The sequence below is a fragment of the Haliaeetus albicilla genome, chromosome W (genome assembly GCF_947461875.1).
Source record: "Haliaeetus albicilla chromosome W, bHalAlb1.1, whole genome shotgun sequence".
Taxonomy (NCBI): domain Eukaryota; kingdom Metazoa; phylum Chordata; class Aves; order Accipitriformes; family Accipitridae; genus Haliaeetus; species Haliaeetus albicilla.
The window spans coordinates 10158925-10182594 of NC_091515.1; the positions used below are offsets into that span (position 1 = coordinate 10158925).

The 23670-nt window shown below is 41.6% G+C and overlaps 1 long non-coding RNA gene across 1 annotated transcript; it reads left to right on the top strand.

Moving 5' to 3' along the window:
* The first annotated feature begins 5986 nt into the window (after positions 1–5986).
* On the top strand, positions 5987–23670 carry LOC138683266 (uncharacterized). The gene is made up of 3 exons (XR_011322873.1): positions 5987–6241; positions 15116–15216; positions 20856–23670. It is a non-coding gene; the product is annotated as an uncharacterized lncRNA (long non-coding RNA).

Genomic DNA, 23670 nt, shown 5'->3' on the forward strand with positions numbered 1-23670 from the left:
TATCTAAGTTTTCATTAGCGGTGTAAAACCATATGGCTTGTTTTTGCTTGTTTTTATTTTGAACCCACTCACACATTTTTGGTTGCTTGTTGTTTGTTTTGTTTTGTTTTTTTAAAGGGCTTCCTAGTATTTCAAAGCAGTATTCCAATAAAGAAGGCAAATCTAATATTATTAAAGACAACACCACAAGAAAAGTGGTAGTATAAGAAGGGTTATCCTGGACAGCCTGGGAGGATTATAGGAGAGAATATTAAAAGCTGTAATGATGATCCCTGCAAGATAGATGAGACTGAATTTTCAAAAAAGGAAGATGTGTAAAGATAAAAGCATATTAGACAGGGGGGAGGGGGAGCAAAATGAGCAACATATATAGGAAGACTCGGCAAATAAAGATTATGCCTTTTAAAAAATAAAATAAAAATTATCAGAACTTCAAGACCAAAGGTGAGGTGACAGAAATCCTGAACAGAGAGAAGGAAGAGAAAGACTCCTATTTACTGAGATAATAGTGTGAATAAAACAACAAAAATAAGTAGGGATAATGCTTAGGTAGTAGAGTCCAATTGGAAAATGCTTGTCTACTGCTCAGGATAATCAAACTGATGAATGTTGTTGGGTTTTTTTGTTTTGTTTTGTTTTGTTTTTCTTTTTTTCTCTCCAGACTTTGAAAGAGTGATTCCAGCTAAGAACTAGCAGTCATAGTTCAGAAGCTCAGGGCTCTATTCCTGTCTAATGCTACTTTTATGGAGCTCTTTAATGTCTTCTAGAGAGTAAAGACAAATCCCACTCAAAGTGAGATAACAGCATTTCATTTATTGGAATTATTGATGAACTAACAAGGATGTTGCACTCTGGTTCTAGCAAAGCATTATGCCTGTGGTTTGCTATATTAAAGGCAGGGTATTCACAAAGTGAGCCCCATAACGACAGTAGAAGATAACTGTTGTCTATCCAGTTATACTTCAGCATGCAGCGTTTTCAATTTAACCTTTTTAATTGACTCTAAAACAAGAGTCCTAACCTCAACTCAGGAATGGGAAGGTAAACTTAATACACATCCTGTGTGGGGGGTTTTGTTTGTTTGTTTTTCCTTTTTTTAAATTTTATTTTATTTTTCTTTTTTCCTTTTGGACATATGAAAGTAGAAGTTAATACGTTTGGGGTTTTGTTTTCTTTCTTCCCCTATGCATGAAAAACATGAAAGGTGAATGTGTTATCTTCTGGTTTTAATGTTCAGAAATATAAGGAATGTTATGTCTAATTTATAGCAAAACTTTGGAGATCTTGGTTGTAAGTTTTAATGTAATTAATACCACCTGAGGCCTTGTCTAAACTCAGAATTGCATCATTTTAACTTAAGGTTGTCGTGGTTTAACCCCAGCCAGCAACGAAGCACCACACAGCCGCTCACTCACTCCCTCCCATCCAGTGGGATGGGGGAGAAAATCGGGAAAAGAAGTAAAACTCGTGGGTTGAGATAAGAACGGTTTAATAGAACAGAAAAGAAGAAACTAATAATGATAATGATAACACTAATAAAATGACAACAGAAATAATAAAAGGATTGGAATGTACAAATGACGCGCAGGGCAATTGCTCACCACCCGCCGACCAACACCCAGCTAGTTCCTGAGCGGTGATCCCCCGCCCTCACTCCCCCCAGTTTATACACTAGATGTGGCGTCACACGGTATGGAATACCCCGTTGGCCACTTTGGGTCAGCTGCCCTGGCTGTGTCCTGTGCCAACTTCTTGTGCCCCTCCAGCTTTCTCGCTGGCTGGGGATGAGAAGCTGAAAAATCCTTGACTTGAGACTAAACATTACTTAGCAACAACTGAAAACATCAGTGTTATCAACATTCTTCTCATACCTAACTCAAAAACATAGCACTGTACCAGCTACTAGGAAGACAATTAACTCTATCCCAGCTGAAACCAGGACAAGGTATAACTTTAAACTGAGTTTAGCTAAACTGGTTCAAAACCTTTTACTGATATTCTCAATTTGGTTCAACTTGGCTTGAGCCAGTATTTTGATTTTGATGCAAAATATTCTCTGGTCACTGCAAGTTCATTTTCAGTTGTGTGTGGGGTGTGGGGTTTTTGTTTGGTTTGGTTTGTGGGGTATTTTTTCAAATTTAAGTGACAACATTTGATTAAATCAACTACCTATGGAAAAAAATCACAAACTGGAGATGTCTAGTCAGAGCTGGGAATTAAGGTGAAATGAAAACTGGTAAGATGCTTGACTCGAAGTAAATCAGGTCTATTAGCTAGAAGGCAGAATTTTCTTCTTCTCGGATACCTATTAACAAGAAACAATTAAAGGAAACGATTTTGAAAATTACATTATTTGGAATTATTAGGAGTATAAAGTATTTTAAATTGTATGGAAGAATGCTCAGAATTTGACTTCTAATGAACACTTACAGCACCTGGTAGAGTTCACATTAGCGGTCTGACCTGGCTGTTGAAGTTTAGAGACTTCACTGGAAGGAGAGTTGTGCAAGATTTCCGTCTGGCTTGAGTCTTGATCTGTTTATTAATAAGCACTTTGTTATATTATATAAAGTTATTCATCTGTACATAAAGAAGCTGAACTGCTGCAGTAAATGCTGTAATTGTAGATGAGGAAAAAGGAATGGTATAAAAATTAAACTGCTGTCTCTAATATCAAACTTACTTTGAATTATATTCTTTAGGATCAGAAGTTGATGCAGAAAAGTTGTGCAGATCATAGAATCATAGAATATCTCAAGTTGGAAGGGACCCATAAGGATCACTGAGTCCAATTCCCTGTTCCTCGCAGGACTACCTAAAACTAAACCATATGACTAAGAGATGCTCCTTGAACTCTGACAGGCTTGGTGCCATGACCACTTCCCTGGGGAGCCTGTTCCAGTGACCAACCACCCTCCCAGTGAAGAACCTTTTCCTAATGTCCAATCTGAACTTCCCCTGTCGCAGCTTCATTCCATTTCCTCATGTCCTATCGCTGGTCACCAGAGAGAGGAGATCAGCACCTTCCCCTCTGCTGCCCCCCCTTGAGGAAGTTGTAGAGTGCAATGAGGTCACCCCTCAGCCATCTCTTCTCCAAGCTGAACAAACCAAGTGACCTCAGCCGCTCCTCAGAAGTCTTGCCCTCGAGACCTTTCACCATCTTGGTTGCCCTCCTCTGGACACACTCTAATAGTTTGACGGCCGCCTTATATTGAGGTGCCCAAAACTGCACACAGTACTCGAGGTGGGGCCACACTAGTGCAGTGTAGAGTGGGACAATCACCTCCCTCTATCGGCTAGCTATGCTGTGTTCGATGCACCCCAGGACACGGTTAGTGCTTTTGGCTGCCAGGGCACACTGTTGACTCATATTCAACTTACCATCAACCCAAACCCCCAGATCTCTTTCCGCGGGGCTGCTCTCCAGCCTCTCATCCCCCAATTTGTATGTATAACCAGGATTACCCCGTCCCCGTCTATCATAATAGATGATTATAGAAAGAGGAAATAAAAGCGCAGGGGGAAGGAAGGAAGCGGGGGGAAAAAATAAAACCAAGAGTAAAGAAAAGTGAAAAGATATTGTTCAAAATAAAAACAGCCTATGGAGGAGTAAGAACTCAAAATCCTTTTCTGGATCATTTTCATTTTCTATGCATTGTGTATAAGCTGTATTCTGAACTATCTCAATTTGAACACACAAGCATGTTGTCATGTTTCAGGGTATTTTCTACCTTGACACTTTCAGTACAGGCAAATAAACTCCCTTTTCCATTTTATCTGTACCAAAATGAAGATGATGAAACTACCATTAAAACTTCCTCTTTGCTTACTTAAGGGCTTTTTATGATTTGCAAGTTATTCTTTTATATGAATTTGTATTCTTTGTCCCTCAGGTATTCTCAGTAAATAACACAGATGATTAATTCTCTCATCTGACTTGTAAACATGAAAATTTGTAAATTTCCACTAAGTTAAAGCAGGTAGCATTTGTGCTATTTCAGTACAAACTGTACTCCAAGTAATAATACCATACAACAGTGTAAAAATGATATAGTCAGCATAAGCTAGCATATAAACTAAATAGCCATGGATGAGGAACATCTCCTTGTCCTTTGATCTGTTTGATTTCTGCTTGAAATCACTACTTGATTGCAGTGCAAAATGTTATTTCATAATGGCCCTCATTCTGCCAGTCAATAGGATGATGTATCACTAGCATGTGTCAAAGTGCTCTGCTGGATCAGAATTCAACACTTTGTAGGGTCAAGTTCTAATGTGTGGAAAAGGAAACAGCATGACCAAGGAAAGGCTCAGTAGTTAAATATGCCTGAAATAATTTTTACTGTAACAAATTGAAGGTCTAGGACAGACAAAACTTGGGATAGGCTTTAGCCATTTTTTGCTATTCCAGTTTTAAAACTTTTTATCAGGTTTTTAATTGGTTTAGTAAAAATTTACTGAACCAATTCAAATAGTTTCTGAGAAATTATCCCAATAGTAGACCAAGCCAACAAATCACTTGATGAATCAGACTACTGTAGGAAAAGGTAATTCCAGGATAACTTAAGGATAAGGAAGAAAGGACATTTGACTCTAGGATTCGAAGCCATCTGTATATTTGATACTAAAACAGGGATAGGAATCTGGAATTTCCTATCTGATGGATAGGAAAATCACTAATGTTTTGGGAAAGGACCTAATTTGGTGATAGTAAATTTAATTATGGATTAAGGGGGGGTGGGGGTGGTGTTGTGTCCTTTTTTGTCCAAGTTTGAGGAAAATCTGATTCCCAGCTAAGGAATGCTTCCATAGTAATTCTATTTTTAAAGTAGTAAAAGGTTGTTATTTTGGTATATTAAAGGTTGAAAGATCAAGAAAATGAGAATGAGCAAGAGGGAGCCATGAGCAATCACAAAGCTTAATTAAATGTTTGATGAATTTACGATCTTGTTGAGAAGGCACAAGCAGAGGCCTTGCTTGAATAGATAGGGCCGGAAAAGATAAGAACTCCTGCCTTTGTTCTCGTCCTTGTAGATAATTTAGCTTAAACTAGCCATATGGTTTTACACCGCTAATGAAAACTTAGATAATAAGAGCACTAACAAGCACTTTTTAGGGACTAACGTGCATTCTTTAGGATAAGATGTATCAAAACATGTAAAGGACCATAGTGCGCAGAATCACCTGAGGAGGGTCAAGTAGCAGACAAGTGAGGAAGACTATGGAAGACCACCAGAGGACTCCTGAAGACCACCAGAGACCTTCAATGTGCCTGCGTAAAGGACATTTGCATATGCTAATAGCTTCCTGGAAAACTAATGAATATGTATAACATTTCTTGGAAATCTAGTGAATATGTATGTAGAACATGTACTTAACCTGCACAATTAGGCCCGACGGGGTGCACGATAGGTGGAGCGATCCCCCGTGCCCCCAGCGCTGCAATAAAGAATGCCTGCTTTCTAAAACTCCAAAATCGAGTCTTAGAGAGTTACCTCGACTGGCTTTTTCGGTAACAGTTTGAGATATTGAGTTTTACCCTTAAGCTGATGCTAAACAAGTAACCTAGAAGCAAAAGGCAATTTTATGATCTCTCTTTACATAGGTTCAGAAGCTGTATGTAGTTTTTCTCCCTCGCTTTTTAACGTGAAAGTCGTACAGGTCATGGCACGGCTTTGTTACTTCATACAACGTCATTGTGCGTTATATTATATGCAAGTAATAGTGCAATTATATGTAGGACATCAACACTGTAATATTGTAAAACTCATAACATTTTTAATGCATTTACTTGGAACTTCAGAGTACTGAAGTCACCTGACTATATCCGAAAATAAATTTAAAACTTCCATATGGCAGTTTAAGGAACTATTTGTCACTGTCTCTTTTTAAGATTTAAAAATCTTCAAACTAACGCGCAAGCGCGCTGAAGGCGAATCCACGCCCGGGGAGACAGCTCCCCCTTTCTTAGTGACTTCCCCGGTTCGGGGCGTCATCAGTGCGCGCCGCTTTGGGAGCGAGGCCGTGGCGCGGAGGACTCGCCTGGAGCTGTGCAGTTGGAGCGAGTCAGGTCCCACCCGCCATGTCGGAGGGCGCGGAGAGGTCCGCGGGGGCCCACAGCTCCTCTGAGTCCTCCGCCCAGGGTTTCGCTGCTGCCGAGCCGCGGATCATCAAAATCACGGTGAAGACTCCCAAGGAGAAGGAAGAGTTCGCTGTGCCCGAGACCAGCAGCGTCCAGCAGGTGAGGGGTTGGGGGCGGTGGGTGGGGAGCGCAGCCAGGGGGAAGAGCCCTGGCCTGTGGTTTCCGCCTCCTACGCTTGGAGGGTGAAGGCCCTTCGCGATGACAAAGCAGCTTCTGCTTATCCGAGCTGCTCTCGGCGCTGTTGGGCGAGTATCGGGGCTGGCCCGGCCTTGTGGAGGGCCGCTGCTAACTGAGGTTATCGGGAGTGGTGAAGAAACCTTCTGCGTCGTCTTCTCCACGGCTCCTCCCTGTTGCGATGCTGAGAGCCGGCCCGGGAGGTGGACGTAGCTCGTTTCGCAATTCTGAGTTGCTCTGCTGAGCTGACTCAGTCTGGCAGTAGGAGGCTCGCTGGCTAACTAGTACAACTGTAGAAAACATATGCAATCACCTCCGTGGCAGTGCTATAGTGCCAATAATTATCTTGACCTAAAATTGGCTTTAGAAACAGCGAGTAGGCTATGGCAAAGATCTCTTAATTTTAGAAAAGCCGCGTCTTTAGGCTGTATAAAACTTCCACTACAAATAAAGCACAGCTTCTGCTGTGCTTCAGTGTACTAGTGTCTGATAACTCTGAATTGTTAGGGTCTTTGTTCTAAGTTTTTTATGAAAGTTAGTATCTCATTGTGCCTTTGATTCAAGAGAAACAGTGGCACCTACTGAATCATTGACGCTATTTCCTGCAGCACTTCAGTTTTTTGGAGGCCTTCCATGTGAGTATTTACCAGGACTTAATTTGTTTAGATTAGGAGGCTACAAATCGTAGGAAAGGTGTGGTCAAAGCATAAGGCAGATATCTATAAAGCCAGTCTCTCCTACTTGTGAAGGATGTAGATATTGCTATGCTAAAATACTTGAAAAGGTGAAATTCCCTGAAGGAGATTCAGAACTTACTTCATTTTCTATAAAACTTCTCTGAAATTCAACGTATGCAACTTGACATCATGTTATTTTTTTTTTTGTGCAGTAGGTAACTGCAAACCTCACAAAAAACCACAACGGTTATATATGTAAGAGTGCAACTGATGTATAGAAATGGAGCTTTAAGTCGTTATTTGCTGATGAGTCAGAAGACACATGTTGTTTTCAGAGGGGAAATGCAAAATGTGAGTTAAAAAGCTCTGATCTTCTAGCCAGGGTGCTGGCTCTATACATTTTACAGACTCTTGCGCCACCTAGTTGTGAAATTCTTTGTAGTTGCGTTTTGTTTTTTATAAAACACGCTGATTCTAATTTAAGGATCACATTCGTCCTGAAAAGCAGTTTGATTGCAATAATATTGGGGACTTCAGGAATTATAAACAAACTCATTTAAGATGTAAATTTGCGATATATCTAACTTTAACAACATGATTTTAAATGTGAGTCCCAATGGGAATATCAGGTTTTTCTAGTAGACGGTTGTCTTAAAAACTGAAATAGTTATACATGCTAACAAACCCATAAATTTTTACTGAAAACAATCATAAAAATGTAAGTGATTAATAGAACATATTGCTTTAAAATGTCTTAATCTTCTATAGATATCTTAAACTTTAAATATTGTCTTGGTATCCCTTTGAGCTGATATTAACAGATTAGATTTGCAGTTGAATCTTCCTGCGAAGTAAGACTGCTGCTGCCCCTGTGGGTCCGCCATTTGCTTTGATTCCTGGGCAAAGTTACAGCTGGCACAAAAAAAAAAAAAAAAAAAAGCAAGACTGTAGTGTGACTAGTATTGGCTGTTTTTCTTAAACTGTCAAAATAAGTTGTTGTTAATAATAAGCATTATATAGCATAATAACAATAGATGCGATACTTCTAGAGCCAGCCCTGAAAATAGGTTAGCCTCAAATAAACAAATTGAGCATCTGTTCAAATGCATATGGGATCAGCAAGTGGGTTGTTCTGTTGGTATAGGCAAGCAGGCAATGTCTGCCCTATTTGCGGGGGGAGGCAGCCTAAACTCGTACAACTGAATAGCTTTTATTTTGCTGTGTGTTCCTGTAGCTAATATTATGACTTAGTGAGACTTGGGTTTGTTTACAGTCACTTCAGAATAGAGCCAAAACAAAACCCTAAGACTTTTAGATAAATATTTTGGGTTATTAGGGCTAAATTTAGGGCTACACAAAGTGTATTTTATGTTGCTCCGTTGATGTAAGTCAGGTTTGCAACTGTTCAAAGTTGAGGAAGATTTTCCTATGTTAGAAGACTTCAGTAACATAGGGTTTGTTATTGCTGATCCTATGTTGTGCCTCTAAGAACAGGCAGTAGTATGTAGGTCAAAATGAAAAATAACCCTCAAGTACCAAACTGCTCTGGGAGGTCAGTCGATTGTGTCACCCATCTGTCTTTATTTTCCACGGAACTTATTTGATTATGCTGAGCACAGCTTGGCTCAGTATTAGGACAAGGACCAAATATTTGCTTTGTTGATTTGGTATGATACTGAACTTGCAGGCCCATACACTGCTCTGCAAAGACTTCTATTCATGGTAGGTAAAGATGAATACCTATAAGCCTGCTGATTTGAAATCCCAATACGCAGGAGACTTTAGCTCAGTTAGCTCTGTCTTTCATCTTTTTTCCTTAGTTTTATTTTGTGGGTTCTGTGGGCTTGACTTTAACAGTGTGTTTTGGTAAAACTCATATACACAGAGAGAGTGAGCAGTCATGTTACAGACTACTCGTGCATTACTGTCTCTTCTTAGTGAATGACTTGAATTATTTGAGTGATGAGGTGTTGGAACTGGTTCCATTAAAAGCAATTTTACTTTCTTCATTTAGTCTGTTTACCCTGTAGGCATTCTTGGAATGCCAACATAGCAACATTGGCAAAGTTCAAGATGTTATTGTAATTGATTCAGAGTTACTATCCACCAGCACGTATGCAGACTTTAAGATATCAAATTATGCACTTTGTGAACACTGTAACTCTTAGACAATAACATAGGTTGCTTTATATTTTTAATTATTAGGCTAACAGAGTTTGGATACAACAAATGTGCGCTATTAATTTTAAAAGCCTGCAGTTCTTGCAGAGAATTATTGTCAATCCTGTGATTATCTGAAAATTTCAGGGTAACGTCTGTTTGGAAAAGCTAGTGAAATCGAGTTTAGTTCATATAACCATAGAAAACAGTTTAAATTATTTTTTTTCTCTTTTTATTTAACGTCAACCTTTCTTCAGTGAGGAATATAGTTTTCAATAATAATCTATTACTACTATCAGCGTGTAGTATATTTTAAAACTAATTATATACCTGAAAATTGTGCTTTCTGTACTACACTGAATTATAAACAAACTCACCTACTGAACTATATGTGTAAATGTATACATTGCATTGGGACTCTGTTCATTGACAAGTGGAGATCTGGTTAGAATTGTATTCTGTGTTTAAAATTTGAATAAATATTATTGTTGAAACTTTAAATCCATAAATCCAGTGTTTCGGATTTGTGCCTGGTTTTCACAATCACAAATTGGCCATGTTTGGCATATAAAGATCACGTGTACATGTTAAGGGGAGCTTTGGGTGATTTGATAGTGGAACATCTTTCCTAACTTCTGTATGCTTTTAATATTTCTTATAATGCTTTATTTTATAAGGACAGCTTAATTTCAGTTCTCTTAACATAACCAGTTCTGTCTTCCCTGTAGTCTGGGGATTATTGAACAGCACGACCAAAAGAGGTTGGAACTAATATAGTCCAATCTGTTCTTCTTTTTCAGTATTACAATCTAGCTTTCTGTTGGCACTAAAGGAACTTGAGTGCGTGAATTGTTTAGCACCAAAGTTAAAGCATTGCTTTTTTCACCATCTTATGTCTCAGTGCACTGAAGCACATCATTGATACATCTGTGTGACTGTTTATGGAGTCAGCCTTGTAATATAGTCTGATTATTCACATTTCTTTGAAATTGCTGTTTGATTCAGCACTTAAGTAATTTTATTTTTCTCAGACTTTGGAAACTCTGTTAAAAGTGATTTAGAACAATGGTAATTTGCTGTTTGATAGCATAGAAACCTTTAGAAGAAAGTATATTGACTTCCCTGACAGTTGACTTAACTGATATTTTTCAAGATGCATCTGCCTAACCAAGGTAATTGGCAAATGTTTTCTGACTGGCGGGTATAATAAAATATGAATACCTATTTAAATAATACTCTAAAGTCTCTTGTTTGCAGATACTTTTATGCAGAATGAGTTTCATTTTGAGGTTTCAGTATAAGGGTAGGTGCGGTGGGTTGACCTTGGCTAGCCACCAGGTACCCACCAAGCCGCTCTGTCACTCCCCCTCCTCAACTGGACAGGGGAAGAGAGAAAATATGATGAAAGGCTCGTGGCTCGAGATAAGGACAGGGAGATCACTCAGCAATTACCATCACAGGCAAAACAGACTCGACTTGGGGAAATTAATTTATTACCAATCAAATCGGAGTAGGATAATGAGAAATAAGAACAAATCTTAAAACACCTTCCCCCCACCCCTCCCTTCTTCCCGGGCTCGACTTCACTCCCGAATTCTCTACCTCCTCCTCCCGAGCGGCACAGGGGGACGGGGAATGGGGGTTGCGGTCAGTTCATCACACGTTGTCTCTGCCTCTCCTTCCTCCTCACGCTCTTCCCCTGCTCCAGCATGGGGTCCCACCCATGGGAGACAGTCCTCCATGAACTTTTCCAACGTGGGTCCTTCCCACGGGCTGCAGTCCTTCAGGAACAGACAGCTCCAGCGTAGGTCCCCCGTGGGGCCACAGGTCCTGCCAGAAATCCTGCTCCAGCATGGGCTCTCCATAGGATCACAGCCTCCTTTGGGTGCATCCACTGGAACAGGCTTCCTAGAGAGGTGGTCGGTGCCCCATGCCTGTCAGTGTTTAAGAGGCATTTGGACAACACCCTTAATAACATGCTTTAACTTCTGGTCAGCCCTGAAATGGTCAGGCAGTTGGACTAGATGATCGTTGTAGGTCCCTTCCAACTGAACTATTCTATTCTGATGTTTAAAGTATGGATCTGCTCTGCAAAGTGACTGTACAGAAGTGTCTCCTTTTTAGTCAGCTGTTCTACTTCATGTGTATACAAAGACATTGGCTTTGTTCAGTGACAAAACGTTTACTAGAATTAGCTCAGCTACCAGTGCAAGTTGGATTGTCTTTGCTCCTTCCCCCCCCCAACTGTGCATCAACAGACTGCATCACCTATGCATGTCAAAACCTTCAGAGGCAATCAAGTTGAGCAAGTGTAATAAGTTCTAACTTGACTTGTGGAGACTGTTCTCTTCTGTTACTGTGGAACAAAAGAGCAGAGTTCTGTTGTTAAGAGTATTGGGTTTTAAGATCATGTGAATTTGAGGATATTTGGTATGGAAATCATTGAGTGTGTAAACAAGAAGTGGTAGAGTGCTGCTAAAAACATTCTCAGGGTAAAAAAACCCTATACTGTTCCTGTCCTTAAAAAATAAAAACCAAAACCAAACTAACTCCAAACCCCCAAAACGTGCCCCCCCCCCCCTCAAAAAAAAAGGGTGTGTGGAGTTCTTAACAGAAAGAAGTTAACTTAAGGTGAAATGGTAATGCAGGCAAGGCACTTCGGGACTAGCTTCAGATCTGCTCTAATTCATGTCAAATTGACAAGTTTTTATGCTTTTAGGAGACTGTGACCTTGAATTAATTCACTTTAGTTTTTGCTTTATTTTTTTTTTCTTTCTTAGGGAAACTAGGCCTCTGTCCATCTACATGATAATCTTGTCTTTCTGTCTGAATGCCCCCGTGTTTTCTTCCCACTGATGCCCCTATATATTATGTCTAAAATTGATATCACTTTTTACATTATTGTTATTGTATTCAGTTAGTAGAGCAGTACAGTCAACTAGTTTCTGTGAACATGTTAGGTGCTAGGTATGGATAAACATTACTTTTCTACAACTTCAAGCCTTTTTTTTTGTTTGGATAAAACTGAACACATTTGTGATATTGTAATGGCTAGTATTGTTGCAATGAAGTCAAGCTTGAATTTTTGAACAGTAAAACAAATTGGCTAAACCCATTGTTTGTAGTATCTACATATTAATAAAAAGGGAAGAGTTAGTGCAGTAGGAGAATTAGATGGAAATGTTCATCATTCCCAGCCACCTGGCAAGACTTTGAACTTTACCTGCTTCTGGTTTCCCTAAGTGCCAAACTATTATAAAGCATTATCTCTATTTTACTGATAGTGTTATCTAGTTCAGTTGTACAAATTGAAGATTTAATTACTCCAAAGATTCTTTTCTTACAACTGCCTTAATATGTATGAATTCCCATTGTTGTCTCCTTTCCCTTTCTCCATTTTCTGTCAATTGCATATGTTTAATTTGAGACACTGAGATGATGAGTACTGGATTGACACTTAAAGTTACATTTAGGGTAAAGAGCTAGTTGTCTTCACTGCTCACATCTAACAGTTTCCAGAGTTTATGCTGTTTTCATTACCATGGCACTGGAGATACTCCAGTATCAGGAATCTACCTTGTAGATTGATCTTGGTCTGCTTTTCCTGGTTATCAAATGTTGCCTTCTCATAATTCCTAGATATATATGCAGCAGTGAGACACTTGCACTGTATGTGCTTCTGTATTAAAGAAATTGCCTCTGGTTTGTGTATTTGCCAGTATAAGTGAATGACATGAGAATGCTTGCAGTTCAGTGGCTGAAGAAGATGATACCAGTTTGACTTGTCTTTCTGGACTGGACATTGAATTGACATTGCATTATAGAAATAATGCAAGATGTTTTTCATGTTAGAGTATATTTTTATTTTTTTCAAAACTCTGATTCACTGTGTTTGTAGTACCTATTCTCTCCTGTAGGCTCCAGTTCCTGTGTTTATGGATTTGATATCTCTTCTGTTCTGAGTAGCTCTTGAACTTTATAAAAATACATAGCTTATTTGAAAATAAGAGTATAAATTTACAATGCATGTAAGACAATTATACCAAAGTCAGGAAATCAAAATTATTGTTGATGTTGACATGTGGGTGGTTGGTTGACTTTGGCTGGCTGCCAGGTGCCCACCAAGCCACACTGTCACTTCCTCTACTCAGCAGGACAGGGGGAGAAAATAAGATGAAAAGCTCATAGGTTGAGATAAGGACAGGAAGATTACTCACCAACTACTATCACAACTAAAACAGACTCAACTTGGGGAAATTAATTTAATTTATTGCCAATTTAAAATCAGAGTAGGATAGTGAGAAATAAGAACAAAACTAAAAACACCTTCCCCCTACCCTTCCCTTCTTCCCAGGCTCAACTTCACTCCTAACTCTTCTACCTCCCCGCCCCAAATGGGGCGGGGAAATGGGGGGTTGCAGTCAGTTCATAACGCATTGTCTCATCTGCTCCTTCCTCCTCACACTTTTCTCCTGCTCCAGCATGGGAGCCCTCCCATGGGATACAGTCCTTCATGAACTTCTCCAACATGGATCCTTCCCACAGGCTGCAGTTCTTCACAAACCTCTCCAGCATGGGTCATTTCCACGGGGTATGGTCCTTCAGGAACAGACTGCTCCAGTATGGCCTCCTCTCCATAGGCTGCAGCTTCCTTCAAGGCACATCCACCTGCTCTGGCATGGGGTCCTCCACAGGCTGCAGGTGGATATCTGCTCCATCATAAACCTCCCCAGGCCATGTGGGGACAATCTGCATTACCATGGTCTTTTCCACAGGCTGCAGGGAAATCTCTGCTCTGGCACCTGGAGTACCTCCTCCCCTTCCTTCTTCACTGACCTTGGTGTCTGCTTAGTTGTTTCTTTCACATTTTCTCACTCCTTACCCTTTCTTAAATATGTTATCACAGAGTCAGTATGTAGTGGATGAATCTTTTTCTCCAGCATTGCACCTACAGTTGGAAGAGAGCTGTGGATTTCAAGAAAATTATGTGAAGTTACTCAAAAGAGTTGTAGATTATGTAAGTGTCCCCACAGTAATTGAAATATATCATTCCCTTTAATTTGAATAGTGAATCAAGTGTGTACGGGTAGAGTGGTTTGTTGGGTAACTTATTGGAATGGAATGTCTTGCGGGAATGCTGACCCAGAAACTCAGTTTCTTTACTATCTATAGGGCTATATTAAACGCAACTGTCATGCATTAACTTTGACTTTTTTGCATTTTTTTAAATATGTTTTCACAGAGGTGCCACCAGTTTTGCCAATTGGCTTGGCTTTGGCCTGTGGTGGGTCCATTACTGAGCCACCTGGAACTGGCTGCGTCCAGCATGGGACAGGCCCTGGCCGCTTTTCACAGAGGTGGCCCTTGCAGACCCCCCACTACCAAAACCTTGTCATGTATATCCAGTACAGTCATCTTGTAACCATTTCTTGTTGCAGGTGGTTATGGTTGTAACACTCAATAAAAAAAATCTGTATTTGACCTTTTTATTTCAGAAAATTATTATTTCCTATTATGTACTTCAAAACTCATGTTAAATTTGTGTGGGGGACCTCAGCTGGACTGAGGCCCCTGGACAGGACGACTTTGACCTTGAGAAGATTCCAGTCTACCCTTGAGAGAACAAACAGGAACAAGAAGAACTGCAAGATAAACAAGTTTTGAGGAAGTGTCGACCGCAAGACAAGGCGTACGTGTCCTTTTGGCAGAAGAGCTGAGTTGTGATGAACTGTGCAAATGTTAACCAATGATAAGACAGCATAACAACTTTGAACCAATAAGAAAGAGACACATCTGGGGAAGCTAAGGGGAAAGAGAGTATAAATGAACAGAGAAAGAGAGCAATAAAGGGTTTTTTTGCACTAGCTTGCATATAAAGTTTTGTTGTCTTGTCGTTTTGTCCGTCTCGACCGCAACAATTGGTGACCCCGATGTGATATTGATCAGTGGAACACTGAGAAAGTTTGACTGCTGGATGGGCAGTGGAGACGGAGGCCGGTGAAGCTGAGAGCGGCGGTGGAGCTGCTAAGTCCGCGGACCGATAATTGACACCTAACGTACCAGGTGAGCCACCGGGAACATGGGCGTGACACTTACAAAAGAGGAGGCTAGCGTGCTGAACATATGGAAAACGATATTGAAAAAGTGGGGACTGAAAATGGACAAATTAATGTTACAGAGGATGCTGGTATGGGGAAAAAATAATGGAGTGCCAGCATCCACTGAAACTGCGTTCAGCGTAAAAGTATGGGAAAAAACAGGAGAAAAATTAATAGATTGTGCAATGCGGGGTGACAAGGAAGCCTTGGGACTTTTAACTACGTGGCGATTATTATTAGAAACTCTAAAAGCTCTTAAGCGACAGCAAGATGAGACCGAAAGAGCTAGTGACAGCAGCAGTGAAATATAGGACGGTTTGGGAAAAACGGCAACGGCCGCAGGATTGACAAACCCTTTTCTTAATGATTTAAGTGGAAAAGACACCCCCCCCAAAATTGTCTGGCACTACGGAACCGTGGAAATATATGCGGCCCCATGAGACTGTAAAGCCTCGACAATATTTATGTCCTCGGGATACGGGTAATGAACTATATCCTCCTCTAGTTAAAGAGGCTCGCACAGAACCTTCTGCACCTCCAATACCAGAAAAGTTGGAAGGGGCGGTGGGGGGATTGGTTACAGGCTCAGAGGCTCCCAAGTTGTACCCCCCCGCCACCTGAAAGACCAGGGGATGACTGGGGGGATGATGAGGAACTGCAACCAGCTGACTTGAGATCACACTCAAGAGAGGGAGTGGGATGCCGTGGGCCTCCTCGGCCCTGGACATTACCTCCCTCCGAGATAATGGTCCTCCCCAGAGACCCTGCTAATTTTTGGAAAGAGGTGAAAAAGCGAGCCATGGAGGAGGGGAATTGGGACTTATCCGAGGCTATCCAGACACCCGGATTGAGAGACAGTTGCCTTGTGGTCCAAAAAGAGCCTATTGGGCCCACGGCATTTCCAGTAATTCGTGCCACTCAACAGGGCCAGGGCGATGAGCATGTTGTGTTTGCCTAGAAAGCAATACAAGATCTACAGAAGGCTGCTACCCAACAGGGCCAGGGCGATGAGCATGTTGTGTTTGCCTAGAAAGCAATACAAGATCTACAGAAGGCTGCTACCCAACATGGCCCAAACTCTCCTGCAGTTATGCAGTTATTATGCTTGGTAGCAACTGATGAGCTGGTTCCCTTGGATATAAGCCAACTTGCGCAAATTATATTTCAGCCAGTGCAAAATGCAGTATTTCACAACATTTGGAGGCAGCGTGCTGATTTACAGACAGCAAAAAACTTGCAGTTAGATCAGCAGGACCCTAGATATGGGGTGGGGACGGAAGCACTCATGGGATTAGGGCAACATAGTAATGCCCAGGCACAAGCCCGATGGCATCTGCTTGTGTTGGAGCAAGTGAAAGCGATAGGTATAGAGGCTATCATGAGAACTGCTGAGCTTTCAGAGCCAAAACCGCGATATACTACCATAAGGCAGGGACCCAAAGAACCGTTTCTGCCGTTTGTAGAAAAAATAATGGCGTCCGTTGAAAAGCAAGTTTATGAGCCCACCTTGCAACAGATGCTGGTAAAGCAACTAGCTCGTGATAATGCGAATGAGGACTGTTGAAAAATTATTGAGGCTTTGCAAGGTGATCCAAGTATAGAGGACATGGTCACTGCCTGTGCAAAAGTAGATTCAGTGAAATATAAAATGTCAGAACTTGCCACAGCCATGTCAGCTCTCTGGCTGGAGAACCAGAAGTGTTTTAGTTGTGGCAAGGCTGGCCACCGAAAAGCCGATTGTCCTCATAAAAATAAAAACAGGGGGGCAGTCTCTTCAGGCTATGGGAACTGTAAATTGTTTAAGATGTGGAAAGCCAGGACATTTTGCAAAGCAGTGTAAATCTCATTTTCATGTCAGCGGGCAGCTGTTGGGCTCGGGAAATGGCAAGAAGAGTGTGAGGGGACGTGTGCAGACACAAATGACCCCTCAAAGGGCGCCTTGGCCCTTGCAAGGGTCGCCGGCGGGACCACAAACCTTTGTGACAAGCTATGGGGAAGGACCGAGGGGTCAGCCGGGATGGATGTATCCACCTCCTGCACAGTGACTCTAACTATGCAGGCAGCGTATAAGGTGCCTCTAGAAGCCTGGGGCCCCATTGGACAAGGACTAAGTGCATTATTGATAGGACAATCAAGCAGTATCCTGCAAGGATTAATGGTGCATGTGGGAGTGATTGATGCTGATTTTAAAGGACAAATAATGGCAATGGTGTCTACTGCGACACCTCCAGTGACTATAAAAGCAGGAACACAGATTGCACAACTTGTGCCATTTAGGAGTTGTGTCCCAAGAACAGAACCCACGATTCGTGGGGATCGTGGCTTCGGGTCCACTGGGAAACCACAAGTATATTGGACCCAAAGCATTGCAGAGCACCGTCTGGAAATGACTTGTATTTTGACTATGGAGGGTGCCTCTCCAGGACACCTTAAACTTGTTGGATTACTGGATAGTGGCGTGGACATTACAATCATATCTCTGAACCACTGGCCTAAGTCATGGCCTGTGGTTTCGAACAGTGAAGGGGTCTTAGGAGCGGGAGGAGTTCAGCATAGTCTGTTGGCAGCCAAACCTGTGCTGATAAGTAACCCAGAAGGGCAGAAAGCTACGATACAGCCTTATGTCACTTCCCTGCCAATGAATTTGTGGGGAAGAGATTTGATGCAGCAGTGGGGGGGTGCGACTGACTACGGATTTTCGGTAGGGGCCACTGTGATGTGGGCCAAAGAGCAACCGACTCTGGCTTTGCAATGGTTGACAGACAAGCCGGTGTGGGTAGACCAGTGGCCCCTCAATCGAGAAAAGCTTATGGCCCTGAAAACTTTAGTGGAAGAGCAGTTGGCTGCAGGACATGTTGAACCCTCTCATAGTCCTTGGAACACCCCTGTGTTTGTAATTAAAAAGAAATCTGGAAAATGGAGACTTTTGCATGATCTTAGGAAAATAAATGATGTAATGGCACCAATGGGGGCTCTGCAGCCAGGCCTGCCATCGCCCACAATGATCCCGATGAAATGGGATATCGTGGTAATGGACTTAAAAGATTGTTTTTTTACCATTCCTTTAGCAGAACCTGACATGGAGAAATTTGCCTTTACTGTACCATTGATAAACAATGGTGAGCCTACAAAAAGGTATCATTGGAAGGTATTGCCGCAGGGAACGAAAAATTCCCCGACAATCTGCCAATGGTTTGTGGCAAAAGCATTGACTCCTGTCAGAGAAAAATATCCACAGTGTTATTGTTATCATTATATGGATGACATTTTGTTAGCTGCACCTTGTTTGCCATTGTTAGATGAGATAGAGGAGGACACGCGCAAATCACTAGAAAATTATGGATTGATCGTGGCGCCTGAAAAAGTGCAGCGACAGCAGCCATGGTTGTATTTGGGAATGAAAGTGTTAGATCAAGTGGTGAGGCCGCAACCTATTCAGTTAGAAGTGAATATAAAAACACTGAATGACGTACAAAAGGTGGCAGGAATGATTAATTGGATTCGACCCTATTTAGGATTGACGTCATCTAAATTACAGCCACTTTTGGACCTTTTGAAGGGGGACGCTGATATAGCTGCTCCTCGAAAATTAACACCTGAAGCGAAACAAGTGATTGAAGATGTAGAACAAGCAATTAGCAAAAGTCAAGTGTGGAGGATTGACTTGACTGTGGCTGTGCATGTTTTTGTGATGATAGATGGAATGATGCCCTTTGCCATGATAGCACAATGGAATTCTGATTGGTCTGACCCACTACATGTGTTAGAGTGGGCGTTTTTGCCTTTTAGACCAAATAAGACAGCTCCTGGGATTTTTGAACTTTTGGCACAAATTATTATAAAAACGTGAGCTCGATGTCAAGAGTTGACAGGCAATGATCCTGAGAGAATAGTTATTCCTGTTCAAAAGGAGTTTTTTGAATGGTGTTTTGCCAACAATTCAGCCTTGCAAGCAGCGTTGGCAGGTTTTGAGGGGCAGATATCTTGTCATCTCCCCTCTCACCCTATTATAAAATTAGGCAGTCAAGTGTGATTTGCACAAAAACAGTTAAGCCAATCAGAACCAGTGGCTGGGCTGACCGTGTTTATGGATGGGTCAGGAAAAACCGGAAAAGCAGCTGTTGTATGGTATGATGGCCAGCAGTGGTAGCAGCTGATCGAACGTCAAGATGGGTCTCCACAAATTGTGGAACTCCGGGCCATGGTGATGGTTTTTCAAAATTTTGATGAGCCATTAAATATTGTCACTGACTCTGCATATGTCGCTGTGTCTTGGTTTCAGCTGGGATAGAGTTAACTGTCTTCCTAGTAGCTGGTACAGTGCTATGTTTTGAGTTCAGTATGTGAAGAATGTTGATAACACTGATGTTTTCAGTTGTTGCTCAGTAGTGTTTAGACTATAGTCAAGGATTTTTCAGCTTCTCATGCCCAGCCAGGGCACCTGACCCAAACTGGCCAACAGTGTATTCCATACCATGGGACGTCCCATCTAGTTTAGGAACTGGGAAGTGGGGGCGGGGAATCGCCGCTCGGGGACTGGCTGGGTGTCGGTCGGTGGGTGGTGAGCAATTGCCCTGCGCATCATTTGTACATTTCAGTCCTTTTATTACTACTGTTGTCATTTTATTAGTGTTATCATTATCATTATTAGTTTCTTCTTTTCTGTTCTATTAAACCGTTCTTATCTCAACCCAGGAGTTTTACTTCTTTTCCTGATTTTCTCCCCCATCCCACTGGATGGGGGGGAGTGAATGAGCGGCTGCGTGGTGCTTAGTTGCTGGCTGGGGTTAAACCATGACACGCTGGTTTGGTCCAACGATTGGATAATTCTGTGTTAGGTCATGTGACAAATGAAAGATTATTTGGGGTATTAAAATTATTATGGCTTGTGATTCAAGAGCGACAGCATCCGTATTATGTTTTGCATGTTAGAAGTCACATGACATTGCCAGGTTTTATCACTGAAGGTAATGCTCGAGCCGATGCTGCTGTAGCAGGGGTAGCAATGGGACCAGTACCTAATGTTAAACAGCAAGCTGTTGAGTCCCATCGATTTTTTCATCAAGGACACCGGGCGTTGAAGAGGCAGTTTCGTCTGTCTAACACGGAGGCCCGGGCCATTGTCGCAGCGTGCCCAGATTGTCAAGGACAGCATGTTCCTTGGTATTACGAAACCAATCCGTGTGGGTTACAAGCCTTACAAGTTTGGCAGACGGATGTCACGTGTCAGACTTTGGACGAATGAAATATGTGCATGTTTCGATTGACACCTTTTCTTCTGTTATCATTGCTACAGCACATGCTGGGGAATCGGCGAAGGATGTTGTTCGACATTGGCAACGTGTGTTCTCGGTTGCAGGTGTTCCGCAACAAATTAAGACTGATAATGGCCCAGCATATAAATCTAGCAAGGTGGCATTGTTTTTATCTTTTTGGGGAGTTCAACATGTGACCAGTATCCCTCATTCTCCCACAGGACAAGCTATTGTGGAGCATGCCCATGGCGCCTTGAAGCGTATGCTTCAAAAACAAAAAGGGGGAATGGTGGGGGAAAGTTCGGAATCACGCCTTAATAAAGCTGTATATGTTTTAAATTTTTTACAGGTAACAGATGATTCACCGCAGCTGCCAATGCTGCAGCATTTTGGATCCCTGACACCTACCTCTGGGGTAACACCAGGGGTCAAGGTGCAAGTAAAGGACCTGGTTACAGGTCAATGGTCCTCTCCATGTGAACTGTTGACATGGGGAAGAGAATACGCTTGTGTTTCCACAGATGGTGGTCCTCGGTGGATTCCGGCTCACTGTGTTCGGCCTGTGGTGGATGGTGTGTGCCAGTGATGGATGGATAGTTTCGCAGCCAAAGCAGAACGTGTGGATCACCCTAGCTGACAGGACAGGATTCTATTTGTTTATCTACTGCCTCGCCTGGTAATCCGTTCTCAACATGTTTGGTGGGTCAACCCTTGGACAGTTGGCCTGTACCTGCAGATCAACAGTGGGTGGCCAATGGTTCAGGAGTGGTTGATAACTGGGATGGATGGGTTCCATAGTTAAGCCAAGGTGACCTCAAACCACAGGAGTTGGAGCTGTTGGGATCTGTAAAAATGGATTATTGCATATATTTTAATTATTCAGGGAAAAATCAAACAATGAGACAATGTGTAAATTCTAGTTTGATTGCGTATAGAAACTATAGGTTTTGGTGTAATTATACATCAAAGAATGCTTCACGATCTAGCAACCGTCCACTTAGCCTGCCCCCCGGAGTGTTTTTGATTTGCGGAGATAGAGCGTGGCCTGGTATCCCCTCACATCTCAAAGGAAGACCTTGTAGCTTGGGCCGCTTAACATTATTGACACCCAATAATACTGTGATCCACAGTGCTTTTCGCAGATGACCACGCAATAGGCAAACTGTTCATGCCTACACAAATCAATGTAGGGATGACTTGAATTTTTGGGGCCCTGGCGAAACCATAGCCGCATCTATCTTTGCTCCTGGGATGGCAGCCGCTCAGGCGCTAACTACTCTTAACAAACTGGGATGTTGGTTAGCAAAACAGAGCAATGTGACCTCAATGGCTTTAAGTGGACTGTTACTAGACATAGATTCAGTTAGACATGCTACATTGCAAAATAGAGCTGCTGTAGATTTTTTATTGTTAGCACAAGGGCATGGGTGTGAAGATTTTGAAGGGATGTGTTATATGAATTTGTCAGACCACTCAGAGTCAATTTATAAGACAATTCAGATGTTGAAGGAAGGAGTGAAGAAACTTCAGGTTGATGATGGGTGGAGTTGGTTAAATAACCTTTTTAATGGCTGGGGATTGTCTGGTTGGGTCTTATCACTGATTAAGACTGGGTTTTTTATACTGATTGTTGTTGTAGTTGTGTTATTGATGTTGCCATGTTTAATGTCCCTGATGCAAAGGGCCCTGCAGAAGGCGACACAGGTAATTTTTGTAGCACAAATACAAAAAGGGGGAATTGTGGGGGACCTCAGCTGGACTGAGGCCCCTGGACAGGACGACTTTGACCTTGAGAAGATTCCAGTCTACCCTTGAGAGAACAAACAGGAACAAGAAGAACTGCAAGATAAACAAGTTTTGAGGAAGTGTCGACCGCAAGACAAGGCGTACGTGTCCTTTTGGCAGAAGAGCTGAGTTGTGATGAACTGTGCAAATGTTAACCAATGATAAGACAGCATAACAACTTTGAACCAATAAGAAAGAGACACATCTGGGGAAGCTAAGGGGAAAGAAAGTATAAATGAACAGAGAAAGAGAGCAATAAAGGGTTTTTTTGCACTAGCTTGCATATAAAGTTTTGTTGTCTTGTCGTTTTGTCCGTCTCGACCGCAACAAATTTGCATTTAAGAGTTGCTTAGAAAACTTATGTTTGTAGGAATACAGGCTATACTTTAAATGAGGTTCTGTTGGTATATTTGAACCATTTGACACTTTGTTTTCTGTAATTTTGCTTATTTCAGTCCATGAATGTGCTGCTTTTTTTTTTTTTTGTGAAGAATCCTGTTATGTTTTGTACCTAGTTGGTTTTTTTTTTCCATCTTCAGTACACAATTAGTTCTATTTCCCATGTGAAGGAGGTAGATAAAGGTTGATGAGGAGGATGTATATTTCAGCTGGCAGGTAAACAAGATTACATGACAGAAAGCAACTCAGAAGTTTATTTTCCTTGAAAATATATTTAATTATGGTCTAACATTCTGCTTAATACATTGTTTTCATCTGATTACTTATAGATGAAAGCTAAAGAAACTACACCCTAACCTCTCCTGTTTTATTCATGTATGGTGTATTTAAAATTAAAGTTGACTTTTGCACAACCTTTAAAACCTCCATTTGGGAAAGAACTAAGAATCATCCTGACACCAAACTCATTAAATTTTGTTATATGTATTCAGTGATCAAAAGGATATACCATCTGAAATTCCCAGATTGATGACTACTGTGTTTTCTTTATCTGTAGTGCATGAATAGTGGTATTGCATTAACTCATGCCTGCTATCTGGAGAAAGAAGAAAAATGTCTTCTTTCACCCAGATTAGTAGGAAGTCAATATATTTCCTTTTATTGGATATGACTTTATTTCTTTTCATACAACACTGGGGTTTTGTTTAGTAGTCTGTCCTGGTTTCAGCTGGGGTAGAGTTAATTGTCTTCCTAGTAGCTGCTACAGTGCTATGCTTTTAAGCTAGGTATGAGAAGAATGTTGCTAACACACTGATGTGTTCAGTTGTTGCTAAGTAATGTTTAGTCTAAAATCAATATTCCAAATATTTGGAAAAGGTATGCTGTCACCCTGGCAACTCCAGAGAGGCACAAATCACTGCAAGGTGCTGGGTCCTGGCCCATGCCTATCAAGCCCTGTTCAACACTACTCAGTACCCTTA